Source organism: Chiloscyllium punctatum, chromosome 13, assembly GCF_047496795.1.
Source record: "Chiloscyllium punctatum isolate Juve2018m chromosome 13, sChiPun1.3, whole genome shotgun sequence".
Taxonomy (NCBI): Eukaryota; Metazoa; Chordata; class Chondrichthyes; order Orectolobiformes; family Hemiscylliidae; genus Chiloscyllium; species Chiloscyllium punctatum.
The window spans coordinates 77,630,760-77,657,736 of record NC_092751.1 but is presented as its reverse complement, the minus strand read 5'-3'; the positions used below and the strand labels follow the sequence as shown (position 1 = coordinate 77,657,736).

The 26,977-nt window shown below is 44.4% G+C and overlaps 15 non-coding genes across 15 annotated transcripts; all 15 read left to right on the top strand.

Annotated features, from left to right (window-relative positions):
- The first annotated feature begins 868 nt into the window (after positions 1-868).
- On the top strand, positions 869-950 carry trnas-aga (transfer RNA serine (anticodon AGA)). The gene has a single exon. It is a non-coding gene; the product is annotated as a tRNA-Ser (tRNA).
- Positions 951-3,074: 2,124 nt separating this feature from the next.
- On the top strand, positions 3,075-3,147 carry trnar-ucg (transfer RNA arginine (anticodon UCG)). Its single transcript has one exon. It is a non-coding gene; the product is annotated as a tRNA-Arg (tRNA).
- Positions 3,148-4,538: 1,391 nt separating this feature from the next.
- On the top strand, positions 4,539-4,620 carry trnas-aga (transfer RNA serine (anticodon AGA)). The gene has a single exon. It is a non-coding gene; the product is annotated as a tRNA-Ser (tRNA).
- Positions 4,621-6,747: 2,127 nt separating this feature from the next.
- On the top strand, positions 6,748-6,820 carry trnar-ucg (transfer RNA arginine (anticodon UCG)). The gene has a single exon. It is a non-coding gene; the product is annotated as a tRNA-Arg (tRNA).
- Positions 6,821-8,211: 1,391 nt separating this feature from the next.
- Positions 8,212-8,293, top strand: trnas-aga (transfer RNA serine (anticodon AGA)). Its single transcript has one exon. It is a non-coding gene; the product is annotated as a tRNA-Ser (tRNA).
- A 2,128-nt stretch (positions 8,294-10,421) lies between these two features.
- trnar-ucg (transfer RNA arginine (anticodon UCG)) lies at positions 10,422-10,494 on the top strand. Its single transcript has one exon. It is a non-coding gene; the product is annotated as a tRNA-Arg (tRNA).
- A 1,391-nt stretch (positions 10,495-11,885) lies between these two features.
- Positions 11,886-11,967, top strand: trnas-aga (transfer RNA serine (anticodon AGA)). The gene has a single exon. It is a non-coding gene; the product is annotated as a tRNA-Ser (tRNA).
- Positions 11,968-14,095: 2,128 nt separating this feature from the next.
- trnar-ucg (transfer RNA arginine (anticodon UCG)) lies at positions 14,096-14,168 on the top strand. The gene has a single exon. It is a non-coding gene; the product is annotated as a tRNA-Arg (tRNA).
- A 1,391-nt stretch (positions 14,169-15,559) lies between these two features.
- Positions 15,560-15,641, top strand: trnas-aga (transfer RNA serine (anticodon AGA)). The gene has a single exon. It is a non-coding gene; the product is annotated as a tRNA-Ser (tRNA).
- A 2,128-nt stretch (positions 15,642-17,769) lies between these two features.
- Positions 17,770-17,842, top strand: trnar-ucg (transfer RNA arginine (anticodon UCG)). Its single transcript has one exon. It is a non-coding gene; the product is annotated as a tRNA-Arg (tRNA).
- A 1,391-nt stretch (positions 17,843-19,233) lies between these two features.
- Positions 19,234-19,315, top strand: trnas-aga (transfer RNA serine (anticodon AGA)). The gene has a single exon. It is a non-coding gene; the product is annotated as a tRNA-Ser (tRNA).
- A 2,128-nt stretch (positions 19,316-21,443) lies between these two features.
- Positions 21,444-21,516, top strand: trnar-ucg (transfer RNA arginine (anticodon UCG)). Its single transcript has one exon. It is a non-coding gene; the product is annotated as a tRNA-Arg (tRNA).
- A 1,391-nt stretch (positions 21,517-22,907) lies between these two features.
- trnas-aga (transfer RNA serine (anticodon AGA)) lies at positions 22,908-22,989 on the top strand. The gene has a single exon. It is a non-coding gene; the product is annotated as a tRNA-Ser (tRNA).
- A 2,127-nt stretch (positions 22,990-25,116) lies between these two features.
- Positions 25,117-25,189, top strand: trnar-ucg (transfer RNA arginine (anticodon UCG)). Its single transcript has one exon. It is a non-coding gene; the product is annotated as a tRNA-Arg (tRNA).
- Positions 25,190-26,579: 1,390 nt separating this feature from the next.
- trnas-aga (transfer RNA serine (anticodon AGA)) lies at positions 26,580-26,661 on the top strand. Its single transcript has one exon. It is a non-coding gene; the product is annotated as a tRNA-Ser (tRNA).
- Positions 26,662-26,977: the final 316 nt, after the last annotated feature.

The window sequence follows — 26,977 nt, the reverse complement described above, 5'->3', positions numbered from 1 at the left end:
CCGCTCATGGAATGGTTGTATTGTTCAGCTAACATATCGGTGTACCAGTACTTCTGCCGATTTTCCGATGCTAGCAGCTCATTGGTTTTGTCCAAAACATTATGAATGTTAACATAATACAAATAGCTGCAGTTGCTGGAAATCTGAGCCTAAAACGAAAATTGTTTGCGGAACGCAGAAAGACTGGCAACAGAAACATCGACTTTCCTGCTCCTCGGATGCTGCTGTGCTTTTCCAGCATTTTCTGATCTAAAATCAGGTTTCCAGCATCTGCAGTCCTCACTCCTGCCGAGTTCCTTCAGTGTCGCTGGTTCCCAATTCAAGAACTCCATCTCTGGCGGTTTCATATCTGTACCTCCATGCTGTGGAATTGAAGAGTGAAGAAAAGTAACTCACCCCCTCCATCTCTGGGGTAATTAGGGGCTGAAAGTGAATCGTATCACATTGAAGTATATCTACAAGCGACTTGATCTCTGTCTTTTATTGGGAACCATCTCTTTCATTGTAACCATCAGGAAAGACCATTTCGTTCGCTAAATAAAGAAATGAATATGTCACTAACCTTTGTTTGTTTCATGTCCAAGAATACTCAGATCAATAGCTCCCTTGATTACCTCTGCTGGTCATGTTCACAAAGAGATCGAGCAAATTGCCAAGTGTGATTTTCCTTTCAATAAATAATTTTGACTCAATTTTGCTGCAAATATCTTTTCCTAACTTTGTGCTTTTCTTCTTTGACATTGGTGTCTCGCACCTTACAAATGACAGCAAAGGTATGAATGGAGATGGAAACATTTCACTCAAGTCAGCGGCAGCTTTCAATGAGATCACGGCTGATTTGGTCAGTGCTCAGGACACAGGGCCGTCTGTAGTCATGGCCGAGTGGTTAAGGCGATGGATTAGAAATCCATTGGGGTCGCTCCACGTAGATTCGAATCCTGCTGACTTCGTTTTCCGTGCTTTGCTGCTGGAACAATTCAAAGTTCAGAAAGCCCGTTTTGCAAACCAGGCCTGTAATTTGATTAGACTTGAGAAACTCGAGTTCTTCATCAGAAATGCTCCACATTTAAAACATTATCTCTGTTTCTCTTTCCAGATACACTGCTCGACACATCGGGTTTCTGCAGTTGTTATTGAACGCCCTGAGCAGAAGTGCTGCTTTTCATTAGATTCCTTTAATCCCTTGTCCTCTGTTCTCTGACTCTGGTCATTGGCAACACTTCCTCTTGCTCGTCAGAGTGCTCATTCCCCACCGCTCCGTCTCCCATCATTACAAACAACCGCAGGAAATTGCCACTTAACCATCTTTGTTCCAAAGTGAAACTCACCAGCCTAGGAACTCTCTCCACCAAATGGGACTTCTCATCCCTGGACATGGAAAAGCCAGAGGATTGTGAAGAGATACTGTGAACATATTGTCAGTTGGCAGTTGGAAAAATGTTTAGGAAGCAAACCATATAATTTAGGCTCCAGCTTTGGAAATCTTGAGAAACTCTTTGGGAAATGGAATCACAGGAGATTGAAGAAGTGTAAATTGTCAGTCCGAGTAGAGGAAGGGACATTGACTCTGATGTTCTCGGCACAGGAATTGATCTGAGACATTGAAAGAATTATCGCTCCCGTACGTGAGCAATACAAACTTCATCTGGACGGTGGGACAATGAAAAACTCTGGAACACTCAAGACAATATCCAAATATTGACTGAGATCACGACAGTACGAGTACGATAGATGGGTCAGTTTTTGTCCAGTGTGTGCGGGAGGGATTCCTGACACAGTATGTAGACATGCCTTCAAGGGAAGAAGCCACTTTCGATTTAGTACTGGGTAACGAGCCTGGCCAGGTTTTAGATTTGGAAGTAGGTGAGCACTGTGGAGACAGCGATCACAATTCTCTCAGGTTTACTTTCGTGATGGAAAGGGATAGGTGTACTCCACGGAGCAAGAGTTTCAGCTGGTGGAAGGGAAATCACGATGCAATGAGGTAAGATTTCGGAAGCGCAGAGTTGGGTAGGAAACTGTAGGGGGTGAGCACATTAAAAATGTGAAGCTTATTCAAGGAAAAGCTCCTGTGTGTCCTCGATAAGTATGTACCTGCCAGGCAGGGAGGAAGATATAGAACGCGTGAGCCGTGGTTTACTAAGGAAGGTGGAATCCCTGGTCAAGAAGAACAAGAAGTCTTATGTTAGGACAAAACGTGAAAACTCAGTTAGAGCGCTCGAGGTTTCCAACGATCTCAGGAAAGACCTAAAAAGAGAGCTGGGAAGAGCCAGGAGGAGACATGAGAAGTTGTTGGCAGATAGGATCAGGGTTAACGCTAAGGCTTTCCATAGGTATGTCAGGAATAAAAGAATGACGAGAGTTAAATTTGGGACAATCAAGGAAAATAGTGGGAAGTCGTGTGTGGAGTCAGTGGAGATAGAGGAAGCACTAAATAAATATTTTTCGACAGAGTTCGCTATAGATAATGAAAATGTTGGCGAGGAAGATACAGATATACTTGCGTCTAGACTAGAAGAGATTGAGGTTCACAAGGAAGAGATATTAGAAATACTGCAGAGTGTGAAATACTGAAGCTGGGCCGGATGGGATCTATCTGATGTTGTTTAGCAAATGCACTGCAGGAAGGTACAAATCAAGCTGATGCTAACAACGGCTCGTTTTGAGCCGCTAATTTGCAGTGAAGTGGCGGCGCCAATAAAAGGTGTCACGCAGCTCGTCTAATTCCACATCCTGAGCTCGAAATGAGCAGATGTCTCTCGCTGAGTTTCGCCAGGGTCTTGCTTAGACGACACCATGACACGTTTTCACTGGAGTAGATCATGAAATCGCGTCGTGAATGTGAATAAAACGATGGGCACTTCCAGCAGAGAAGGAGGCGACCCTGAAGCAGGCAGCTCTGGACAAATGTTTCTCCTTTGCCAGTGAAAGGCACTGCTTCACAAATTGGAAACTTCGAAGTGAAGCAGTGTGTTGGTGATTATCTTCGCTGCTTGTTCACCTTTTTAATTCTGATTCCGTGAAAGTCCATGGCATTACATATCGACATTCTGCCGTGGTCGTGCGCGTCTATTGGGCCAGTAGCGTAATGGATAACGCGTCTGACTTCGGATCAGAAGATTGTAGGTTCGAGTCCTACCTGGCTCGTGGGGAATGTCTCACTTTAACCGTGCCCCTCGTTGACGCTCCCCTGCAAAGCCCTGCCGGGACGTCGCTTCTGTGCTTCCGCATTTAAAACTTGCATTTGTCTTATTGTCCATTTCAAATTCCAGCTCACCACAACGGAGACCTCTGTCGGTTTGGGGGTGCCTTTGTGGGTGAAAATGAGCATGAGTTCCTCAAAAGAGTGACAAGTCGTTGTGGAAGTGTCATACATCTGTGCCATTTAAGAACACAGGATAAAGTCATTGACATTTGCCCTGGGAACATTAGAACACACGACACTTTGGGCCAAAGTTGGAAACTGCGACTGGAATAGATGGCTCTCTGATCAGGCGGAATGGCCTTTTCCCACTTTGTAAATCTACGAAGACAAGTTGAAAATAATCTGCAACGAAAATGTTCATAAAGGGTGTTTTATTTACACTAAATACGATAGTATCTATCGCCTTGTCTTGTTATTTACTTGTGAAGATTCGGTACTCTCAGCACCGTGGCCCGGATCGTATTCCCGCTCATGGAATGGTTGTATTGTTCAGCTAACATATCGGTGTACCAGTACTTCTGCCGATTTTCCGATGCTAGCAGCTCATTGGTTTTGTCCAAAACATTATGAATGTTAACATAATACAAATAGCTGCAGTTGCTGGAAATCTGAGCCTAAAACGAAAATTGTTTGCGGAACGCAGAAAGACTGGCAACAGAAACATCGACTTTCCTGCTCCTCGGATGCTGCTGTGCTTTTCCAGCATTTTCTGATCTAAAATCAGGTTTCCAGCATCTGCAGTCCTCACTCCTGCCGAGTTCCTTCAGTGTCGCTGGTTCCCAATTCAAGAACTCCATCTCTGGCGGTTTCATATCTGTACCTCCATGCTGTGGAATTGAAGAGTGAAGAAAAGTAACTCACCCCCTCCATCTCTGGGGTAATTAGGGGCTGAAATCGAATCGTATCACATTGAAGTATATCTACAAGCGACTTAATCTCTGTCTTTTATTGGGAACCATCTCTTTCATTGTAACCATCAGGAAAGACCATTTCGTTCGCTAAATAAAGAAATGAATATGTCACTAACCTTTGTTTGTTTCATGTCCAAGAATACTCAGATCAATAGCTCCCTTGATTACCTCTGCTGGTCATGTTCGCAAAGAGATCGAGCAAATTGCCAAGTGTGATTTTCCTTTCAATAAATAATTTTGACTCAATTTTGCTGCAAATATCTTTTCCTAACTTTGTGCTTTTCTTCTTTGACATTGGTGTCTCGCACCTTACAAATGACAGCAAAGGTATGAATGGAGATGGAAACATTTCACTCAAGTCAGCGGCAGCTTTCAATGAGATCACGGCTGATTTGGTCAGTGCTCAGGACGCAGTGCCGTCTGTAGTCATGGCCGAGTGGTTAAGGCGATGGATTAGAAATCCATTGGGGTCTCCCCACGTAGATTCGAATCCTGCTGACTACGTTTTCCGTGCTTTGCTGCTGGAACAATTCAAAGTTCAGAAAGCCCGTTTTGCAAACCAGGCCTGTAATTTGATTAGACTTGAGAAACTCGAGTTCTTCATCAGAAATGCTCCACATTTAAAACATTATCTCTGTTTCTCTTTCCAGATACACTGCTCGACACATCGGGTTTCTGCAGTTGTTATTGAACGCCCTGAGCAGAAGTGCTGCTTTTCATTAGATTCCTTTAATCCCTTGTCCTCTGTTCTCTGACTCTGGTCATTGGCAACACTTCCTCTTGCTCGTCAGAGTGCTCATTCCCCACCGCTCCGTCTCCCATCATTACAAACAACCGCAGGAAATTGCCACTTAACCATCTTTGTTCCAAAGTGAAACTCACCAGCCTAGGAACTCTCTCCACCAAATGGGACTTCTCATCCCTGGACATGGAAAAGCCAGAGGATTGTGAAGAGATACTGTGAACATATTGTCAGTTGGCAGTTGGAAAAATGTTTAGGAAGCAAACCATATAATTTAGGCTCCAGCTTTGGAAATCTTGAGAAACTCTTTGGGAAATGGAATCACAGGAGATTGAAGAAGTGTAAATTGTCAGTCCGAGTAGAGGAAGGGACATTGACTCTGATGTTCTCGGCACAGGAATTGATCTGAGACATTGAAAGAATTATCGCTCCCGTACGTGAGCAATACAAACTTCATCTGGACGGTGGGACAATGAAAAACTCTGGAACACTCAAGACAATATCCAAATATTGACTGAGATCACGACAGTACGAGTACGATAGATGGGTCAGTTTTTGTCCAGTGTGTGCGGGAGGGATTCCTGACACAGTATGTAGACATGCCTTCAAGGGAAGAAGCCACTTTCGATTTAGTACTGGGTAACGAGCCTGGCCAGGTTTTAGATTTGGAAGTAGGTGAGCACTGTGGAGACAGCAATCACAATTCTCTCAGGTTTACTTTCGTGATGGAAAGGGATAGGTGTACTCCACGGAGCAAGAGTTTCAGCTGGTGGAAGGGAAATCACGATGCAATGAGGTAAGATTTCGGAAGCGCAGAGTTGGGTAGGAAACTGTAGGGGGTGAGCACATTAAAAATGTGAAGCTTATTCAAGGAAAAGCTCCTGTGTGTCCTCGATAAGTATGTACCTGCCAGGCAGGGAGGAAGATATAGAACGCGTGAGCCGTGGTTTACTAAGGAAGGTGGAATCCCTGGTCAAGAAGAACAAGAAGTCTTATGTTAGGACAAAACGTGAAAACTCAGTTAGAGCGCTCGAGGTTTCCAACGATCTCAGGAAAGACCTAAAAAGAGAGCTGGGAAGAGCCAGGAGGAGACATGAGAAGTTGTTGGCAGATAGGATCAGGGTTAACGCTAAGGCTTTCCATAGGTATGTCAGGAATAAAAGAATGACGAGAGTTAAATCTGGGACAATCAAGGATAATAGTGGGAAGTCGTGTGTGGAGTCAGTGGAGATAGAGGAAGCACTAAATAAATATTTTTCGACAGAGTTCGCTATAGATAATGAAAATGTTGGCGAGGAAGATACAGAGATACTTGCGTCTAGACTAGAAGAGATTGAGGTTCACAAGGAAGAGATATTAGAAATACTGCAGAGTGTGAAAATAGATAAGTCAGCTGGGCCGGATGAGATCTATCTGATGTTGTTTAGCAAATGCACTGCAGGAAGGTACAAATCAAGCTGATGCTAACAACGGCTCGTTTTGAGCCGCTAATTTGCAGTGAAGTGGCGGCGCCAATAAAAGGTGTCACGCAGCTCGTCTAATTCCACATCCTGAGCTCGAAATGAGCAGATGTCTCTCGCTGAGTTTCGCCAGGGTCTTGCTTAGACGACACCATGACACGTTTTCACTGGAGTAGATCATGAAATCGCGTCGTGAATGTGAATAAAACGATGGGCACTTCCAGCAGAGAAGGAGGCGACCCTGAAGCAGGCAGCTCTGGACAAATGTTTCTCCTTTGCCAGTGAAAGGCACTGCTTCACAAATTGGAAACTTCGAAGTGAAGCAGTGTTGGTGATTATCTTCGCTGCTTGTTCACCTTTTTAATTCTGATTCCGTGAAAGTCCATGGCATTACATATCGACATTCTGCCGCTGCTATGCGCGTCTATTGGGCCAGTAGCGTAATGGATAACGCGTCTGACTTCGGATCAGAAGATTGTAGGTTCGAGTCCTACCTGGCTCGTGGGGAATGTCTCACTTTAACCGTGCCCCTCGTTGACGCTCCCCTGCAAAGCCCTGCCGGGACGTCGCTTCTGTGCTTCCGCATTTAAAACTTGCATTTGTCTTATTGTCCATTTCAAATTCCAGCTCACCACAACGGAGACCTCTGTCGGTTTGGGGGTGCCTTTGTGGGTGAAAATGAGCATGAGTTCCTCAAAAGAGTGACAAGTCGTTGTGGAAGTGTCATACATCTGTGCCATTTAAGAACACAGGATAAAGTCATTGACATTTGCCCTGGGAACATTAGAACACACGACACTTTGGGCCAAAGTTGGAAACTGCGACTGGAATAGATGGCTCTCTGATCAGGCGGAATGGCCTTTTCCCACTTTGTAAATCTACGAAGACAAGTTGAAAATAATCTGCAACGAAAATGTTCATAAAGGGTGTTTTATTTACACTAAATACGATAGTATCTATCGCCTTGTCTTGTTATTTACTTGTGAAGATTCGGTACTCTCAGCACCGTGGCCCGGATCGTATTCCCGCTCATGGAATGGTTGTATTGTTCAGCTAACATATCGGTGTACCAGTACTTCTGCCGATTTTCCGATGCTAGCAGCTCATTGGTTTTGTCCAAAACATTATGAATGTTAACATAATACAAATAGCTGCAGTTGCTGGAAATCTGAGCCTAAAACGAAAATTGTTTGCGGAACGCAGAAAGACTGGCAACAGAAACATCGACTTTCCTGCTCCTCGGATGCTGCTGTGCTTTTCCAGCATTTTCTGATCTAAAATCAGGTTTCCAGCATCTGCAGTCCTCACTCCTGCCGAGTTCCTTCAGTGTCGCTGGTTCCCAATTCAAGAACTCCATCTCTGGCGGTTTCATATCTGTACCTCCATGCTGTGGAATTGAAGAGTGAAGAAAAGTAACTCACCCCCTCCATCTCTGGGGTAATTAGGGGCTGAAAGTGAATCGTATCACATTGAAGTATATCTACAAGCGACTTAATCTCTGTCTTTTATTGGGAACCATCTCTTTCATTGTAACCATCAGGAAAGACCATTTCGTTCGCTAAATAAAGAAATGAATATGTCACTAACCTTTGTTTGTTTCATGTCCAAGAATACTCAGATCAATAGCTCCCTTGATTACCTCTGCTGGTCATGTTCGCAAAGAGATCGAGCAAATTGCCAAGTGTGATTTTCCTTTCAATAAATAATTTTGACTCAATTTTGCTGCAAATATCTTTTCCTAACTTTGTGCTTTTCTTCTTTGACATTGGTGTCTCGCACCTTACAAATGACAGCAAAGGTATGAATGGAGATGGAAACATTTCACTCAAGTCAGCGGCAGCTTTCAATGAGATCACGGCTGATTTGGTCAGTGCTCAGGACGCAGTGCCGTCTGTAGTCATGGCCGAGTGGTTAAGGCGATGGATTAGAAATCCATTGGGGTCTCCCCACGTAGATTCGAATCCTGCTGACTACGTTTTCCGTGCTTTGCTGCTGGAACAATTCAAAGTTCAGAAAGCCCGTTTTGCAAACCAGGCCTGTAATTTGATTAGACTTGAGAAACTCGAGTTCTTCATCAGAAATGCTCCACATTTAAAACATTATCTCTGTTTCTCTTTCCAGATACACTGCTCGACACATCGGGTTTCTGCAGTTGTTATTGAACGCCCTGAGCAGAAGTGCTGCTTTTCATTAGATTCCTTTAATCCCTTGTCCTCTGTTCTCTGACTCTGGTCATTGGCAACACTTCCTCTTGCTCGTCAGAGTGCTCATTCCCCACCGCTCCGTCTCCCATCATTACGAACAACCGCAGGAAATTGCCACTTAACCATCTTTGTTCCAAAGTGAAACTCACCAGCCTAGGAACTCTCTCCACCAAATGGGACTTCTCATCCCTGGACATGGAAAAGCCAGAGGATTGTGAAGAGATACTGTGAACATATTGTCAGTTGGCAGTTGGAAAAATGTTTAGGAAGCAAACCATATAATTTAGGCTCCAGCTTTGGAAATCTTGAGAAACTCTTTGGGAAATGGAATCACAGGAGATTGAAGAAGTGTAAATTGTCAGTCCGAGTAGAGGAAGGGACATTGACTCTGATGTTCTCGGCACAGGAATTGATCTGAGACATTGAAAGAATTATCGCTCCCGTACGTGAGCAATACAAACTTCATCTGGACGGTGGGACAATGAAAAACTCTGGAACACTCAAGACAATATCCAAATATTGACTGAGATCACGACAGTACGAGTACGATAGATGGGTCAGTTTTTGTCCAGTGTGTGCGGGAGGGATTCCTGACACAGTATGTAGACATGCCTTCAAGGGAAGAAGCCACTTTCGATTTAGTACTGGGTAACGAGCCTGGCCAGGTTTTAGATTTGGAAGTAGGTGAGCACTGTGGAGACAGCGATCACAATTCTCTCAGGTTTACTTTCGTGATGGAAAGGGATAGGTGTACTCCACGGAGCAAGAGTTTCAGCTGGTGGAAGGGAAATCACGATGCAATGAGGTAAGATTTAGGAAGCGCAGAGTTGGGTAGGAAACTGTAGGGGGTGAGCACATTAAAAATGTGAAGCTTATTCAAGGAAAAGCTCCTGTGTGTCCTCGATAAGTATGTACCTGCCAGGCAGGGAGGAAGATATAGAACGCGTGAGCCGTGGTTTACTAAGGAAGGTGGAATCCCTGGTCAAGTAGAACAAGAAGTCTTATGTTAGGACAAAACGTGAAAACTCAGTTAGAGCGCTCGAGGTTTCCAACGATCTCAGGAAAGACCTAAAAAGAGAGCTGGGAAGAGCCAGGAGGAGACATGAGAAGTTGTTGGCAGATAGGATCAGGGTTAACGCTAAGGCTTTCCATAGGTATGTCAGGAATAAAAGAATGACGGAGAGTTAAATCTGGGACAATCAAGGATAATAGTGGGAAGTCGTGTGTGGAGTCAGTGGAGATAGAGGAAGCACTAAATAAATATTTTTCGACAGAGTTCGCTATAGATAATGAAAATGTTGGCGAGGAAGATACAGAGATACTTGCGTCTAGACTAGAAGAGATTGAGGTTCACAAGGAAGAGATATTAGAAATACTGCAGAGTGTGAAAATAGATAAGTCAGCTGGGCCGGATGGGATCTATCTGATGTTGTTTAGCAAATGCACTGCAGGAAGGTACAAATCAAGCTGATGCTAACAACGGCTCGTTTTGAGCCGCTAATTTGCAGTGAAGTGGCGGCGCCAATAAAAGGTGTCACGCAGCTCGTCTAATTCCACATCCTGAGCTCGAAATGAGCAGATGTCTCTCGCTGAGTTTCGCCAGGGTCTTGCTTAGACGACACCATGACACGTTTTCACTGGAGTAGATCATGAAATCGCGTCGTGAATGTGAATAAAACGATGGGCACTTCCAGCAGAGAAGGAGGCGACCCTGAAGCAGGCAGCTCTGGACAAATGTTTCTCCTTTGCCAGTGAAAGGCACTGCTTCACAAATTGGAAACTTCGAAGTGAAGCAGTGTTGGTGATTATCTTCGCTGCTTGTTCACCTTTTTAATTCTGATTCCGTGAAAGTCCATGGCATTACATATCGACATTCTGCCGTGGCGGTGCGCGTCTATTGGGCCAGTAGCGTAATGGATAACGCGTCTGACTTCGGATCAGAAGATTGTAGGTTCGAGTCCTACCTGGCTCGTGGGGAATGTCTCACTTTAACCGTGCCCCTCGTTGACGCTCCCCTGCAAAGCCCTGCCGGGACGTCGCTTCTGTGCTTCCGCATTTAAAACTTGCATTTGTCTTATTGTCCACTTCAAATTCCAGCTCACCACAACGGAGACCTCTGTCGGTTTGGGGGTGCCTTTGTGGGTGAAAATGAGCATGAGTTCCTCAAAAGAGTGACAAGTCGTTGTGGAAGTGTCATACATCTGTGCCATTTAAGAACACAGGATAAAGTCATTGACATTTGCCCTGGGAACATTAGAACACACGACACTTTGGGCCAAAGTTGGAAACTGCGACTGGAATAGATGGCTCTCTGATCAGGCGGAATGGCCTTTTCCCACTTTGTAAATCTACGAAGACAAGTTGAAAATAATCTGCAACGAAAATGTTCATAAAGGGTGTTTTATTTACACTAAATACGATAGTATCTATCGCCTTGTCTTGTTATTTACTTGTGAAGATTCGGTACTCTCAGCACCGTGGCCCGGATCGTATTCCCGCTCATGGAATGGTTGTATTGTTCAGCTAACATATCGGTGTACCAGTACTTCTGCCGATTTTCCGATGCTAGCAGCTCATTGGTTTTGTCCAAAACATTATGAATGTTAACATAATACAAATAGCTGCAGTTGCTGGAAATCTGAGCCTAAAACGAAAATTGTTTGCGGAACGCAGAAAGACTGGCAACAGAAACATCGACTTTCCTGCTCCTCGGATGCTGCTGTGCTTTTCCAGCATTTTCTGATCTAAAATCAGGTTTCCAGCATCTGCAGTCCTCACTCCTGCCGAGTTCCTTCAGTGTCGCTGGTTCCCAATTCAAGAACTCCATCTCTGGCGGTTTCATATCTGTACCTCCATGCTGTGGAATTGAAGAGTGAAGAAAAGTAACTCACCCCCTCCATCTCTGGGGTAATTAGGGGCTGAAAGTGAATCGTATCACATTGAAGTATATCTACAAGCGACTTAATCTCTGTCTTTTATTGGGAACCATCTCTTTCATTGTAACCATCAGGAAAGACCATTTCGTTCGCTAAATAAAGAAATGAATATGTCACTAACCTTTGTTTGTTTCATGTCCAAGAATACTCAGATCAATAGCTCCCTTGATTACCTCTGCTGGTCATGTTCGCAAAGAGATCGAGCAAATTGCCAAGTGTGATTTTCCTTTCAATAAATAATTTTGACTCAATTTTGCTGCAAATATCTTTTCCTAACTTTGTGCTTTTCTTCTTTGACATTGGTGTCTCGCACCTTACAAATGACAGCAAAGGTATGAATGGAGATGGAAACATTTCACTCAAGTCAGCGGCAGCTTTCAATGAGATCACGGCTGATTTGGTCAGTGCTCAGGACGCAGTGCCGTCTGTAGTCATGGCCGAGTGGTTAAGGCGATGGATTAGAAATCCATTGGGGTCTCCCCACGTAGATTCGAATCCTGCTGACTACGTTTTCCGTGCTTTGCTGCTGGAACAATTCAAAGTTCAGAAAGCCCGTTTTGCAAACCAGGCCTGTAATTTGATTAGACTTGAGAAACTCGAGTTCTTCATCAGAAATGCTCCACATTTAAAACATTATCTCTGTTTCTCTTTCCAGATACACTGCTCGACACATCGGGTTTCTGCAGTTGTTATTGAACGCCCTGAGCAGAAGTGCTGCTTTTCATTAGATTCCTTTAATCCCTTGTCCTCTGTTCTCTGACTCTGGTCATTGGCAACACTTCCTCTTGCTCGTCAGAGTGCTCATTCCCCACCGCTCCGTCTCCCATCATTACGAACAACCGCAGGAAATTGCCACTTAACCATCTTTGTTCCAAAGTGAAACTCACCAGCCTAGGAACTCTCTCCACCAAATGGGACTTCTCATCCCTGGACATGGAAAAGCCAGAGGATTGTGAAGAGATACTGTGAACATATTGTCAGTTGGCAGTTGGAAAAATGTTTAGGAAGCAAACCATATAATTTAGGCTCCAGCTTTGGAAATCTTGAGAAACTCTTTGGGAAATGGAATCACAGGAGATTGAAGAAGTGTAAATTGTCAGTCCGAGTAGAGGAAGGGACATTGACTCTGATGTTCTCGGCACAGGAATTGATCTGAGACATTGAAAGAATTATCGCTCCCGTACGTGAGCAATACAAACTTCATCTGGACGGTGGGACAATGAAAAACTCTGGAACACTCAAGACAATATCCAAATATTGACTGAGATCACGACAGTACGAGTACGATAGATGGGTCAGTTTTTGTCCAGTGTGTGCGGGAGGGATTCCTGACACAGTATGTAGACATGCCTTCAAGGGAAGAAGCCACTTTCGATTTAGTACTGGGTAACGAGCCTGGCCAGGTTTTAGATTTGGAAGTAGGTGAGCACTGTGGAGACAGCGATCACAATTCTCTCAGGTTTACTTTCGTGATGGAAAGGGATAGGTGTACTCCACGGAGCAAGAGTTTCAGCTGGTGGAAGGGAAATCACGATGCAATGAGGTAAGATTTAGGAAGCGCAGAGTTGGGTAGGAAACTGTAGGGGGTGAGCACATTAAAAATGTGAAGCTTATTCAAGGAAAAGCTCCTGTGTGTCCTCGATAAGTATGTACCTGCCAGGCAGGGAGGAAGATATAGAACGCGTGAGCCGTGGTTTACTAAGGAAGGTGGAATCCCTGGTCAAGAAGAACAAGAAGTCTTATGTTAGGACAAAACGTGAAAACTCAGTTAGAGCGCTCGAGGTTTCCAACGATCTCAGGAAAGACCTAAAAAGAGAGCTGGGAAGAGCCAGGAGGAGACATGAGAAGTTGTTGGCAGATAGGATCAGGGTTAACGCTAAGGCTTTCCATAGGTATGTCAGGAATAAAAGAATGACGGAGAGTTAAATCTGGGACAATCAAGGATAATAGTGGGAAGTCGTGTGTGGAGTCAGTGGAGATAGAGGAAGCACTAAATAAATATTTTTCGACAGAGTTCGCTATAGATAATGAAAATGTTGGCGAGGAAGATACAGAGATACTTGCGTCTAGACTAGAAGAGATTGAGGTTCACAAGGAAGAGATATTAGAAATACTGCAGAGTGTGAAAATAGATAAGTCAGCTGGGCCGGATGGGATCTATCTGATGTTGTTTAGCAAATGCACTGCAGGAAGGTACAAATCAAGCTGATGCTAACAACGGCTCGTTTTGAGCCGCTAATTTGCAGTGAAGTGGCGGCGCCAATAAAAGGTGTCACGCAGCTCGTCTAATTCCACATCCTGAGCTCGAAATGAGCAGATGTCTCTCGCTGAGTTTCGCCAGGGTCTTGCTTAGACGACACCATGACACGTTTTCACTGGAGTAGATCATGAAATCGCGTCGTGAATGTGAATAAAACGATGGGCACTTCCAGCAGAGAAGGAGGCGACCCTGAAGCAGGCAGCTCTGGACAAATGTTTCTCCTTTGCCAGTGAAAGGCACTGCTTCACAAATTGGAAACTTCGAAGTGAAGCAGTGTTGGTGATTATCTTCGCTGCTTGTTCACCTTTTTAATTCTGATTCCGTGAAAGTCCATGGCATTACATATCGACATTCTGCCGTGGCTGTGCGCGTCTATTGGGCCAGTAGCGTAATGGATAACGCGTCTGACTTCGGATCAGAAGATTGTAGGTTCGAGTCCTACCTGGCTCGTGGGGAATGTCTCACTTTAACCGTGCCCCTCGTTGACGCTCCCCTGCAAAGCCCTGCCGGGACGTCGCTTCTGTGCTTCCGCATTTAAAACTTGCATTTGTCTTATTGTCCATTTCAAATTCCAGCTCACCACAACGGAGACCTCTGTCGGTTTGGGGGTGCCTTTGTGGGTGAAAATGAGCATGAGTTCCTCAAAAGAGTGACAAGTCGTTGTGGAAGTGTCATACATCTGTGCCATTTAAGAACACAGGATAAAGTCATTGACATTTGCCCTGGGAACATTAGAACACACGACACTTTGGGCCAAAGTTGGAAACTGCGACTGGAATAGATCGCTCTCTGATCAGGCGGAATGGCCTTTTCCCACTTTGTAAATCTACGAAGACAAGTTGAAAATAATCTGCAACGAAAATGTTCATAAAGGGTGTTTTATTTACACTAAATACGATAGTATCTATCGCCTTGTCTTGTTATTTACTTGTGAAGATTCGGTACTCTCAGCACCGTGGCCCGGATCGTATTCCCGCTCATGGAATGGTTGTATTGTTCAGCTAACATATCGGTGTACCAGTACTTCTGCCGATTTTCCGATGCTAGCAGCTCATTGGTTTTGTCCAAAACATTATGAATGTTAACATAATACAAATAGCTGCAGTTGCTGGAAATCTGAGCCTAAAACGAAAATTGTTTGCGGAACGCAGAAAGACTGGCAACAGAAACATCGACTTTCCTGCTCCTCGGATGCTGCTGTGCTTTTCCAGCATTTTCTGATCTAAAATCAGGTTTCCAGCATCTGCAGTCCTCACTCCTGCCGAGTTCCTTCAGTGTCGCTGGTTCCCAATTCAAGAACTCCATCTCTGGCGGTTTCATATCTGTACCTCCATGCTGTGGAATTGAAGAGTGAAGAAAAGTAACTCACCCCCTCCATCTCTGGGGTAATTAGGGGCTGAAAGTGAATCGTATCACATTGAAGTATATCTACAAGCGACTTAATCTCTGTCTTTTATTGGGAACCATCTCTTTCATTGTAACCATCAGGAAAGACCATTTCGTTCGCTAAATAAAGAAATGAATATGTCACTAACCTTTGTTTGTTTCATGTCCAAGAATACTCAGATCAATAGCTCCCTTGATTACCTCTGCTGGTCATGTTCGCAAAGAGATCGAGCAAATTGCCAAGTGTGATTTTCCTTTCAATAAATAATTTTGACTCAATTTTGCTGCAAATATCTTTTCCTAACTTTGTGCTTTTCTTCTTTGACATTGGTGTCTCGCACCTTACAAATGACAGCAAAGGTATGAATGGAGATGGAAACATTTCACTCAAGTCAGCGGCAGCTTTCAATGAGATCACGGCTGATTTGGTCAGTGCTCAGGACGCAGTGCCGTCTGTAGTCATGGCCGAGTGGTTAAGGCGATGGATTAGAAATCCATTGGGGTCTCCCCACGTAGATTCGAATCCTGCTGACTACGTTTTCCGTGCTTTGCTGCTGGAACAATTCAAAGTTCAGAAAGCCCGTTTTGCAAACCAGGCCTGTAATTTGATTAGACTTGAGAAACTCGAGTTCTTCATCAGAAATGCTCCACATTTAAAACATTATCTCTGTTTCTCTTTCCAGATACACTGCTCGACACATCGGGTTTCTGCAGTTGTTATTGAACGCCCTGAGCAGAAGTGCTGCTTTTCATTAGATTCCTTTAATCCCTTGTCCTCTGTTCTCTGACTCTGGTCATTGGCAACACTTCCTCTTGCTCGTCAGAGTGCTCATTCCCCACCGCTCCGTCTCCCATCATTACGAACAACCGCAGGAAATTGCCACTTAACCATCTTTGTTCCAAAGTGAAACTCACCAGCCTAGGAACTCTCTCCACCAAATGGGACTTCTCATCCCTGGACATGGAAAAGCCAGAGGATTGTGAAGAGATACTGTGAACATATTGTCAGTTGGCAGTTGGAAAAATGTTTAGGAAGCAAACCATATAATTTAGGCTCCAGCTTTGGAAATCTTGAGAAACTCTTTGGGAAATGGAATCACAGGAGATTGAAGAAGTGTAAATTGTCAGTCCGAGTAGAGGAAGGGACATTGACTCTGATGTTCTCGGCACAGGAATTGATCTGAGACATTGAAAGAATTATCGCTCCCGTACGTGAGCAATACAAACTTCATCTGGACGGTGGGACAATGAAAAACTCTGGAACACTCAAGACAATATCCAAATATTGACTGAGATCACGACAGTACGAGTACGATAGATGGGTCAGTTTTTGTCCAGTGTGTGCGGGAGGGATTCCTGACACAGTATGTAGACATGCCTTCAAGGGAAGAAGCCACTTTCGATTTAGTACTGGGTAACGAGCCTGGCCAGGTTTTAGATTTGGAAGTAGGTGAGCACTGTGGAGACAGCGATCACAATTCTCTCAGGTTTACTTTCGTGATGGAAAGGGATAGGTGTACTCCACGGAGCAAGAGTTTCAGCTGGTGGAAGGGAAATCACGATGCAATGAGGTAAGATTTAGGAAGCGCAGAGTTGGGTAGGAAACTGTAGGGGGTGAGCACATTAAAAATGTGAAGCTTATTCAAGGAAAAGCTCCTGTGTGTCCTCGATAAGTATGTACCTGCCAGGCAGGGAGGAAGATATAGAACGCGTGAGCCGTGGTTTACTAAGGAAGGTGGAATCCCTGGTCAAGAAGAACAAGAAGTCTTATGTTAGGACAAAACGTGAAAACTCAGTTAGAGCGCTCGAGGTTTCCAACGATCTCAGGAAAGACCTAAAAAGAGAGCTGGGAAGAGCCAGGAGGAGACATGAGAAGTTGTTGGCAGATAGGATCAGGGTTAACGCTAAGGCTTTCCATAGGTATGTCAGGAATAAAAGAATGACGGAGAGTTAAATCTGGGACAATCAAGGATAATAGTGGGAAGTCGTGTGTGGAGTCAGTGGAGATAGAGGAAGCACTAAATAAATATTTTTCGACAGAGTTCGCTATAGATAATGAAAATGTTGGCGAGGAAGATACAGAGATACTTGCGTCTAGACTAGAAGAGATTGAGGTTCACAAGGAAGAGATATTAGAAATACTGCAGAGTGTGAAAATAGATAAGTCAGCTGGGCCGGATGGGATCTATCTGATGTTGTTTAGCAAATGCACTGCAGGAAGGTACAAATCAAGCTGATGCTAACAACGGCTCGTTTTGAGCCGCTAATTTGCAGTGAAGTGGCGGCGCCAATAAAAGGTGTCACGCAGCTCGTCTAATTCCACATCCTGAGCTCGAAATGAGCAGATGTCTCTCGCTGAGTTTCGCCAGGGTCTTGCTTAGACGACACCATGACACGTTTTCACTGGAGTAGATCATGAAATCGCGTCGTGAATGTGAATAAAACGATGGGCACTTCCAGCAGAGAAGGAGGCGACCCTGAAGCAGGCAGCTCTGGACAAATGTTTCTCCTTTGCCAGTGAAAGGCACTGCTTCACAAATTGGAAACTTCGAAGTGAAGCAGTGTTGGTGATTATCTTCGCTGCTTGTTCACCTTTTTAATTCTGATTCCGTGAAAGTCCATGGCATTACATATCGACATTCTGCCGTGGCTGTGCGCGTCTATTGGACCAGTAGCGTAATGGATAACGCGTCTGACTTCGGATCAGAAGATTGTAGGTTCGAGTCCTACCTGGCTCGTGGGGAATGTCTCACTTTAACCGTGCCCCTCGTTGACGCTCCCCTGCAAAGCCCTGCCGGGACGTCGCTTCTGTGCTTCTGCATTTAAAACTTGCATTTGTCTTATTGTCCATTTCAAATTCCAGCTCACCACAACGGAGACCTCTGTCGGTTTGGGGGTGCCTTTGTGGGTGAAAATGAGCATGAGTTCCTCAAAAGAGTGACAAGTCGTTGTGGAAGTGTCATACATCTGTGCCATTTAAGAACACAGGATAAAGTCATTGACATTTGCCCTGGGAACATTAGAACACACGACACTTTGGGCCAAAGTTGGAAACTGCGACTGGAATAGATGGCTCTCTGATCAGGCGGAATGGCCTTTTCCCACTTTGTAAATCTACGAAGACAAGTTGAAAATAATCTGCAACGAAAATGTTCATAAAGGGTGTTTTATTTACACTAAATACGATAGTATCTATCGCCTTGTCTTGTTATTTACTTGTGAAGATTCGGTACTCTCAGCACCGTGGCCCGGATCGTATTCCCGCTCATGGAATGGTTGTATTGTTCAGCTAACATATCGGTGTACCAGTACTTCTGCCGATTTTCCGATGCTAGCAGCTCATTGGTTTTGTCCAAAACATTATGAATGTTAACATAATACAAATAGCTGCAGTTGCTGGAAATCTGAGCCTAAAACGAAAATTGTTTGCGGAACGCAGAAAGACTGGCAACAGAAACATCGACTTTCCTGCTCCTCGGATGCTGCTGTGCTTTTCCAGCATTTTCTGATCTAAAATCAGGTTTCCAGCATCTGCAGTCCTCACTCCTGCCGAGTTCCTTCAGTGTCGCTGGTTCCCAATTCAAGAACTCCATCTCTGGCGGTTTCATATCTGTACCTCCATGCTGTGGAATTGAAGAGTGAAGAAAAGTAACTCACCCCCTCCATCTCTGGGGTAATTAGGGGCTGAAAGTGAATCGTATCACATTGAAGTATATCTACAAGCGACTTAATCTCTGTCTTTTATTGGGAACCATCTCTTTCATTGTAACCATCAGGAAAGACCATTTCGTTCGCTAAATAAAGAAATGAATATGTCACTAACCTTTGTTTGTTTCATGTCCAAGAATACTCAGATCAATAGCTCCCTTGATTACCTCTGCTGGTCATGTTCGCAAAGAGATCGAGCAAATTGCCAAGTGTGATTTTCCTTTCAATAAATAATTTTGACTCAATTTTGCTGCAAATATCTTTTCCTAACTTTGTGCTTTTCTTCTTTGACATTGGTGTCTCGCACCTTACAAATGACAGCAAAGGTATGAATGGAGATGGAAACATTTCACTCAAGTCAGCGGCAGCTTTCAATGAGATCACGGCTGATTTGGTCAGTGCTCAGGACGCAGTGCCGTCTGTAGTCATGGCCGAGTGGTTAAGGCGATGGATTAGAAATCCATTGGGGTCTCCCCACGTAGATTCGAATCCTGCTGACTACGTTTTCCGTGCTTTGCTGCTGGAACAATTCAAAGTTCAGAAAGCCCGTTTTGCAAACCAGGCCTGTAATTTGATTAGACTTGAGAAACTCGAGTTCTTCATCAGAAATGCTCCACATTTAAAACATTATCTCTGTTTCTCTTTCCAGATACACTGCTCGACACATCGGGTTTCTGCAGTTGTTATTGAACGCCCTGAGCAGAAGTGCTGCTTTTCATTAGATTCCTTTAATCCCTTGTCCTCTGTTCTCTGACTCTGGTCATTGGCAACACTTCCTCTTGCTCGTCAGAGTGCTCATTCCCCACCGCTCCGTCTCCCATCATTACGAACAACCGCAGGAAATTGCCACTTAACCATCTTTGTTCCAAAGTGAAACTCACCAGCCTAGGAACTCTCTCCACCAAATGGGACTTCTCATCCCTGGACATGGAAAAGCCAGAGGATTGTGAAGAGATACTGTGAACATATTGTCAGTTGGCAGTTGGAAAAATGTTTAGGAAGCAAACCATATAATTTAGGCTCCAGCTTTGGAAATCTTGAGAAACTCTTTGGGAAATGGAATCACAGGAGATTGAAGAAGTGTAAATTGTCAGTCCGAGTAGAGGAAGGGACATTGACTCTGATGTTCTCGGCACAGGAATTGATCTGAGACATTGAAAGAATTATCGCTCCCGTACGTGAGCAATACAAACTTCATCTGGACGGTGGGACAATGTAAAACTCTGGAACACTCAAGACAATATCCAAATATTGACTGAGATCACGACAGTACGAGTACGATAGATGGGTCAGTTTTTGTCCAGTGTGTGCGGGAGGGATTCCTGACACAGTATGTAGACATGCCTTCAAGGGAAGAAGCCACTTTCGATTTAGTACTGGGTAACGAGCCTGGCCAGGTTTTAGATTTGGAAGTAGGTGAGCACTGTGGAGACAGCGATCACAATTCTCTCAGGTTTACTTTCGTGATGGAAAGGGATAGGTGTACTCCACGGAGCAAGAGTTTCAGCTGGTGGAAGGGAAATCACGATGCAATGAGGTAAGATTTAGGAAGCGCAGAGTTGGGTAGGAAACTGTAGGGGGTGAGCACATTAAAAATGTGAAGCTTATTCAAGGAAAAGCTCCTGTGTGTCCTCGATAAGTATGTACCTGCCAGGCAGGGAGGAAGATATAGAACGCGTGAGCCGTGGTTTACTAAGGAAGGTGGAATCCCTGGTCAAGAAGAACAAGAAGTCTTATGTTAGGACAAAACGTGAAAACTCAGTTAGAGCGCTCGAGGTTTCCAACGATCTCAGGAAAGACCTAAAAAGAGAGCTGGGAAGAGCCAGGAGGAGACATGAGAAGTTGTTGGCAGATAGGATCAGGGTTAACGCTAAGGCTTTCCATAGGTATGTCAGGAATAAAAGAATGACGGAGAGTTAAATCTGGGACAATCAAGGATAATAGTGGGAAGTCGTGTGTGGAGTCAGTGGAGATAGAGGAAGCACTAAATAAAAATTTTTCGACAGAGTTCGCTATAGATAATGAAAATGTTGGCGAGGAAGATACAGAGATACTTGCGTCTAGACTAGAAGAGATTGAGGTTCACAAGAAAGAGATATTAGAAATACTGCAGAGTGTGAAAATGGATAAGTCAGCTGGGCCGGATGGGATCTATCTGATGTTGTTTAGCAAATGCACTGCAGGAAGGTACAAATCAAGCTGATGCTAACAACGGCTCGTTTTGAGCCGCTAATTTGCAGTGAAGTGGCGGCGCCAATAAAAGGTGTCACGCAGCTCGTCTAATTCCACATCCTGAGCTCGAAATGAGCAGATGTCTCTCGCTGAGTTTCGGCAGGGTCTTGCTTAGACGACACCATGACACGTTTTCACTGGAGTAGATCATGAAATCGCGTCGTGAATGTGAATAAAACGATGGGCACTTCCAGCAGAGAAGGAGGCGACCCTGAAGCAGGCAGCTCTGGACAAATGTTTCTCCTTTGCCAGTGAAAGGCACTGCTTCACAAATTGGAAACTTCGAAGTGAAGCAGTGTTGGTGATTATCTTCGCTGCTTGTTCACCTTTTTAATTCTGATTCCGTGAAAGTCCATGGCATTACATATCGACATTCTGCCGTGGCTGTGCGCGTCTATTGGGCCAGTAGCGTAATGGATAACGCGTCTGACTTCGGATCAGAAGATTGTAGGTTCGAGTCCTACCTGGCTCGTGGGGAATGTCTCACTTTAACCGTGCCCCTCGTTGACGCTCCCCTGCAAAGCCCTGCCGGGACGTCGCTTCTGTGCTTCCGCATTTAAAACTTGCATTTGTCTTATTGTCCATTTCAAATTCCAGCTCACCACAACGGAGACCTCTGTCGGTTTGGGGGTGCCTTTGTGGGTGAAAATGAGCATGAGTTCCTCAAAAGAGTGACAAGTCGTTGTGGAAGTGTCATACATCTGTGCCATTTAAGAACACAGGATAAAGTCATTGACATTTGCCCTGGGAACATTAGAACACACGACACTTTGGGCCAAAGTTGGAAACTGCGACTGGAATTGATGGCTCTCTGATCAGGCGGAAAGGCCTTTTCCCACTTTGTAAATCTACGAAGACAAGTTGAAAATAATCTGCAACGAAAATGTTCATAAAGGGTGTTTTATTTACACTAAATACGATAGTATCTATCGCCTTGTCTTGTTATTTACTTGTGAAGATTCGGTACTCTCAGCACCGTGGCCCGGATCGTATTCCCGCTCATGGAATGGTTGTATTGTTCAGCTAACATATCGGTGTACCAGTACTTCTGCCGATTTTCCGATGCTAGCAGGTCATTGGTTTTGTCCAAAACATTATGAATGTTAACATAATACAAATAGCTGCAGTTGCTGGAAATCTGAGCCTAAAACGAAAATTGTTTGCGGAACGCAGAAAGACTGGCAACAGAAACATCGACTTTCCTGCTCCTCGGATGCTGCTGTGCTTTTCCAGCATTTTCTGATCTAAAATCAGGTTTCCAGCATCTGCAGTCCTCACTCCTGCCGAGTTCCTTCAGTGTCGCTGGTTCCCAATTCAAGAACTCCATCTCTGGCGGTTTCATATCTGTACCTCCATGCTGTGGAATTGAAGAGTGAAGAAAAGTAACTCACCCCCTCCATCTCTGGGGTAATTAGGGGCTGAAAGTGAATCGTATCACATTGAAGTATATCTACAAGCGACTTAATCTCTGTCTTTTATTGGGAACCATCTCTTTCATTGTAACCATCAGGAAAGACCATTTCGTTCGCTAAATAAAGAAATGAATATGTCACTAACCTTTGTTTGTTTCATGTCCAAGAATACTCAGATCAATAGCTCCCTTGATTACCTCTGCTGGTCATGTTCGCAAAGAGATCGAGCAAATTGCCAAGTGTGATTTTCCTTTCAATAAATAATTTTGACTCAATTTTGCTGCAAATATCTTTTCCTAACTTTGTGCTTTTCTTCTTTGACATTGGTGTCTCGCACCTTACAAATGACAGCAAAGGTATGAATGGAGATGGAAACATTTCACTCAAGTCAGCGGCAGCTTTCAATGAGATCACGGCTGATTTGGTCAGTGCTCAGGACGCAGTGCCGTCTGTAGTCATGGCCGAGTGGTTAAGGTGATGGATTAGAAATCCATTGGTGTCTCCCCACGTAGATTCGAATCCTGCTGACTATGTTTTCCGTGCTTTGCTGCTGGAACAATTCAAAGTTCAGAATGCCCGTTTTGCAAACCAGGCCTGTAATTTGATTAGACTTGAGAAACTCGAGTTCTTCATCAGAAATGCTCCACATTTAAAACATTATCTCTGTTTCTCTTTCCAGATACACTGCTCGACACATCGGGTTTCTGCAGTTGTTATTGAACGCCCTGAGCAGAAGTGCTGCTTTTCATTAGATTCCTTTAATCCCTTGTCCTCTGTTCTCTGACTCTGGTCATTGGCAACACTTCCTCTTGCTCGTCAGAGTGCTCATTCCCCACCGCTCCGTCTCCCATCATTACAAACAACCGCAGGAAATTGCCACTTAACCATCTTTGTTCCAAAGTGAAACTCACCAGCCTAGGAACTCTCTCCACCAAATGGGACTTCTCATCCCTGGACATGGAAAAGCCAGAGGATTGTGAAGAGATACTGTGAACATATTGTCAGTTGGCAGTTGGAAAAATGTTTAGGAAGCAAACCATATAATTTAGGCTCCAGCTTTGGAAATCTTGAGAAACTCTTTGGGAAATGGAATCACAGGAGATTGAAGAAGTGTAAATTGTCAGTCCGAGTAGAGGAAGGGACATTGACTCTGATGTTCTCGGCACAGGAATTGATCTGAGACATTGAAAGAATTATCGCTCCCGTACGTGAGCAATACAAACTTCATCTGGACGGTGGGACAATGAAAAACTCTGGAACACTCAAGACAATATCCAAATATTGACTGAGATCACGACAGTACGAGTACGATAGATGGGTCAGTTTTTGTCCAGTGTGTGCGGGAGGGATTCCTGACACAGTATGTAGACATGCCTTCAAGGGAAGAAGCCACTTTCGATTTAGTACTGGGTAACGAGCCTGGCCAGGTTTTAGATTTGGAAGTAGGTGAGCACTGTGGAGACAGCGATCACAATTCTCTCAGGTTTACTTTCGTGATGGAAAGGGATAGGTGTACTCCACGGAGCAAGAGTTTCAGCTGGTGGAAGGGAAATCACGATGCAATGAGGTAAGATTTAGGAAGCGCAGAGTTGGGTAGGAAACTGTAGGGGGTGAGCACATTAAAAATGTGAAGCTTATTCAAGGAAAAGCTCCTGTGTGTCCTCGATAAGTATGTACCTGCCAGGCAGGGAGGAAGATATAGAACGCGTGAGCCGTGGTTTACTAAGGAAGGTGGAATCCCTGGTCAAGAAGAACAAGAAGTCTTATGTTAGGACAAAACGTGAAAACTCAGTTAGAGCGCTCGAGGTTTCCAACGATCTCAGGAAAGACCTAAAAAGAGAGCTGGGAAGAGCCAGGAGGAGACATGAGAAGTTGTTGGCAGATAGGATCAGGGTTAACGCTAAGGCTTTCCATAGGTATGTCAGGAATAAAAGAATGACGAGAGTTAAATCTGGGACAATCAAGGATAATAGTGGGAAGTCGTGTGTGGAGTCAGTGGAGATAGAGGAAGCACTAAATAAATATTTTTCGACAGAGTTCGCTATAGATAATGAAAATGTTGGCGAGGAAGATACAGAGATACTTGCGTCTAGACTAGAAGAGATTGAGGTTCACAAGGAAGAGATATTAGAAATACTGCAGAGTGTGAAAATAGATAAGTCAGCTGGGCCGGATGGGATCTATCTGATGTTGTTTAGCAAATGCACTGCAGGAAGGTACAAATCAAGCTGATGCTAACAACGGCTCGTTTTGAGCCGCTAATTTGCAGTGAAGTGGCGGCGCCAATAAAAGGTGTCACGCAGCTCGTCTAATTCCACATCCTGAGCTCGAAATGAGCAGATGTCTCTCGCTGAGTTTCGGCAGGGTCTTGCTTAGACGACACCATGACACGTTTTCACTGGAGTAGATCATGAAATCGCGTCGTGAATGTGAATAAAACGATGGGCACTTCCAGCAGAGAAGGAGGCGACCCTGAAGCAGGCAGCTCTGGACAAATGTTTCTCCTTTGCCAGTGAAAGGCACTGCTTCACAAATTGGAAACTTCGAAGTGAAGCAGTGTTGGTGATTATCTTCGCTGCTTGTTCACCTTTTTAATTCTGATTCCGTGAAAGTCCATGGCATTACATATCGACATTCTGCCGTGGCTGTGCGCGTCTATTGGGCCAGTAGCGTAATGGATAACGCGTCTGACTTCGGATCAGAAGATTGTAGGTTCGAGTCCTACCTGGCTCGTGGGGAATGTCTCACTTTAACCGTGCCCCTCGTTGACGCTCCCCTGCAAAGCCCTGCCGGGACGTCGCTTCTGTGCTTCCGCATTTAAAACTTGCATTTGTCTTATTGTCCATTTCAAATTCCAGCTCACCACAACGGAGACCTCTGTCGGTTTGGGGGTGCCTTTGTGGGTGAAAATGAGCATGAGTTCCTCAAAAGAGTGACAAGTCGTTGTGGAAGTGTCATACATCTGTGCCATTTAAGAACACAGGATAAAGTCATTGACATTTGAACTGGGAACATTAGAACACACGACACTTTGGGCCAAAGTTGGAAACTGCGACTGGAATAGATGGCTCTCTGATCAGGCGGAATGGCCTTTTCCCACTTTGTAAATCTACGAAGACAAGTTGAAAATAATCTGCAACGAAAATGTTCATAAAGGGTGTTTTATTTACACTAAATACGATAGTATCTATCGCCTTGTCTTGTTATTTACTTGTGAAGATTCGGTACTCTCAGCACCGTGGCAGGATCGTATTCCCGCTCATGGAATGGTTGTATTGTTCAGCTAACATATCGGTGTACCAGTACTTCTGCCGATTTTCCGATGCTAGCAGCTCATTGGTTTTGTCCAAAACATTATGAATGTTAACATAATACAAATAGCTGCAGTTGCTGGAAATCTGAGCCTAAAACGAAAATTGTTTGCGGAACGCAGAAAGACTGGCAACAGAAACATCGACTTTCCTGCTCCTCGGATGCTGCTGTGCTTTTCCAGCATTTTCTGATCTAAAATCAGGTTTCCAGCATCTGCAGTCCTCACTCCTGCCGAGTTCCTTCAGTGTCGCTGGTTCCCAATTCAAGAACTCCATCTCTGGCGGTTTCATATCTGTACCTCCATGCTGTGGAATTGAAGAGTGAAGAAAAGTAACTCACCCCCTCCATCTCTGGGGTAATTAGGGGCTGAAAGTGAATCGTATCACATTGAAGTATATCTACAAGCGACTTAATCTCTGTCTTTTATTGGGAACCATCTCTTTCATTGTAACCATCAGGAAAGACCATTTCGTTCGCTAAATAAAGAAATGAATATGTCACTAACCTTTGTTTGTTTCATGTCCAAGAATACTCAGATCAATAGCTCCCTTGATTACCTCTGCTGGTCATGTTCGCAAAGAGATCGAGCAAATTGCCAAGTGTGATTTTCCTTTCAATAAATAATTTTGACTCAATTTTGCTGCAAATATCTTTTCCTAACTTTGTGCTTTTCTTCTTTGACATTGGTGTCTCGCACCTTACAAATGACAGCAAAGGTATGAATGGAGATGGAAACATTTCACTCAAGTCAGCGGCAGCTTTCAATGAGATCACGGCTGATTTGGTCAGTGCTCAGGACGCAGTGCCGTCTGTAGTCATGGCCGAGTGGTTAAGGCGATGGATTAGAAATCCATTGGGGTCTCCCCACGTAGATTCGAATCCTGCTGACTACGTTTTCCGTGCTTTGCTGCTGGAACAATTCAAAGTTCAGAAAGCCCGTTTTGCAAACCAGGCCTGTAATTTGATTAGACTTGAGAAACTCGAGTTCTTCATCAGAAATGCTCCACATTTAAAACATTATCTCTGTTTCTCTTTCCAGATACACTGCTCGACACATCGGGTTTCTGCAGTTGTTATTGAACGCCCTGAGCAGAAGTGCTGCTTTTCATTAGATTCCTTTAATCCCTTGTCCTCTGTTCTCTGACTCTGGTCATTGGCAACACTTCCTCTTGCTCGTCAGAGTGCTCATTCCCCACCGCTCCGTCTCCC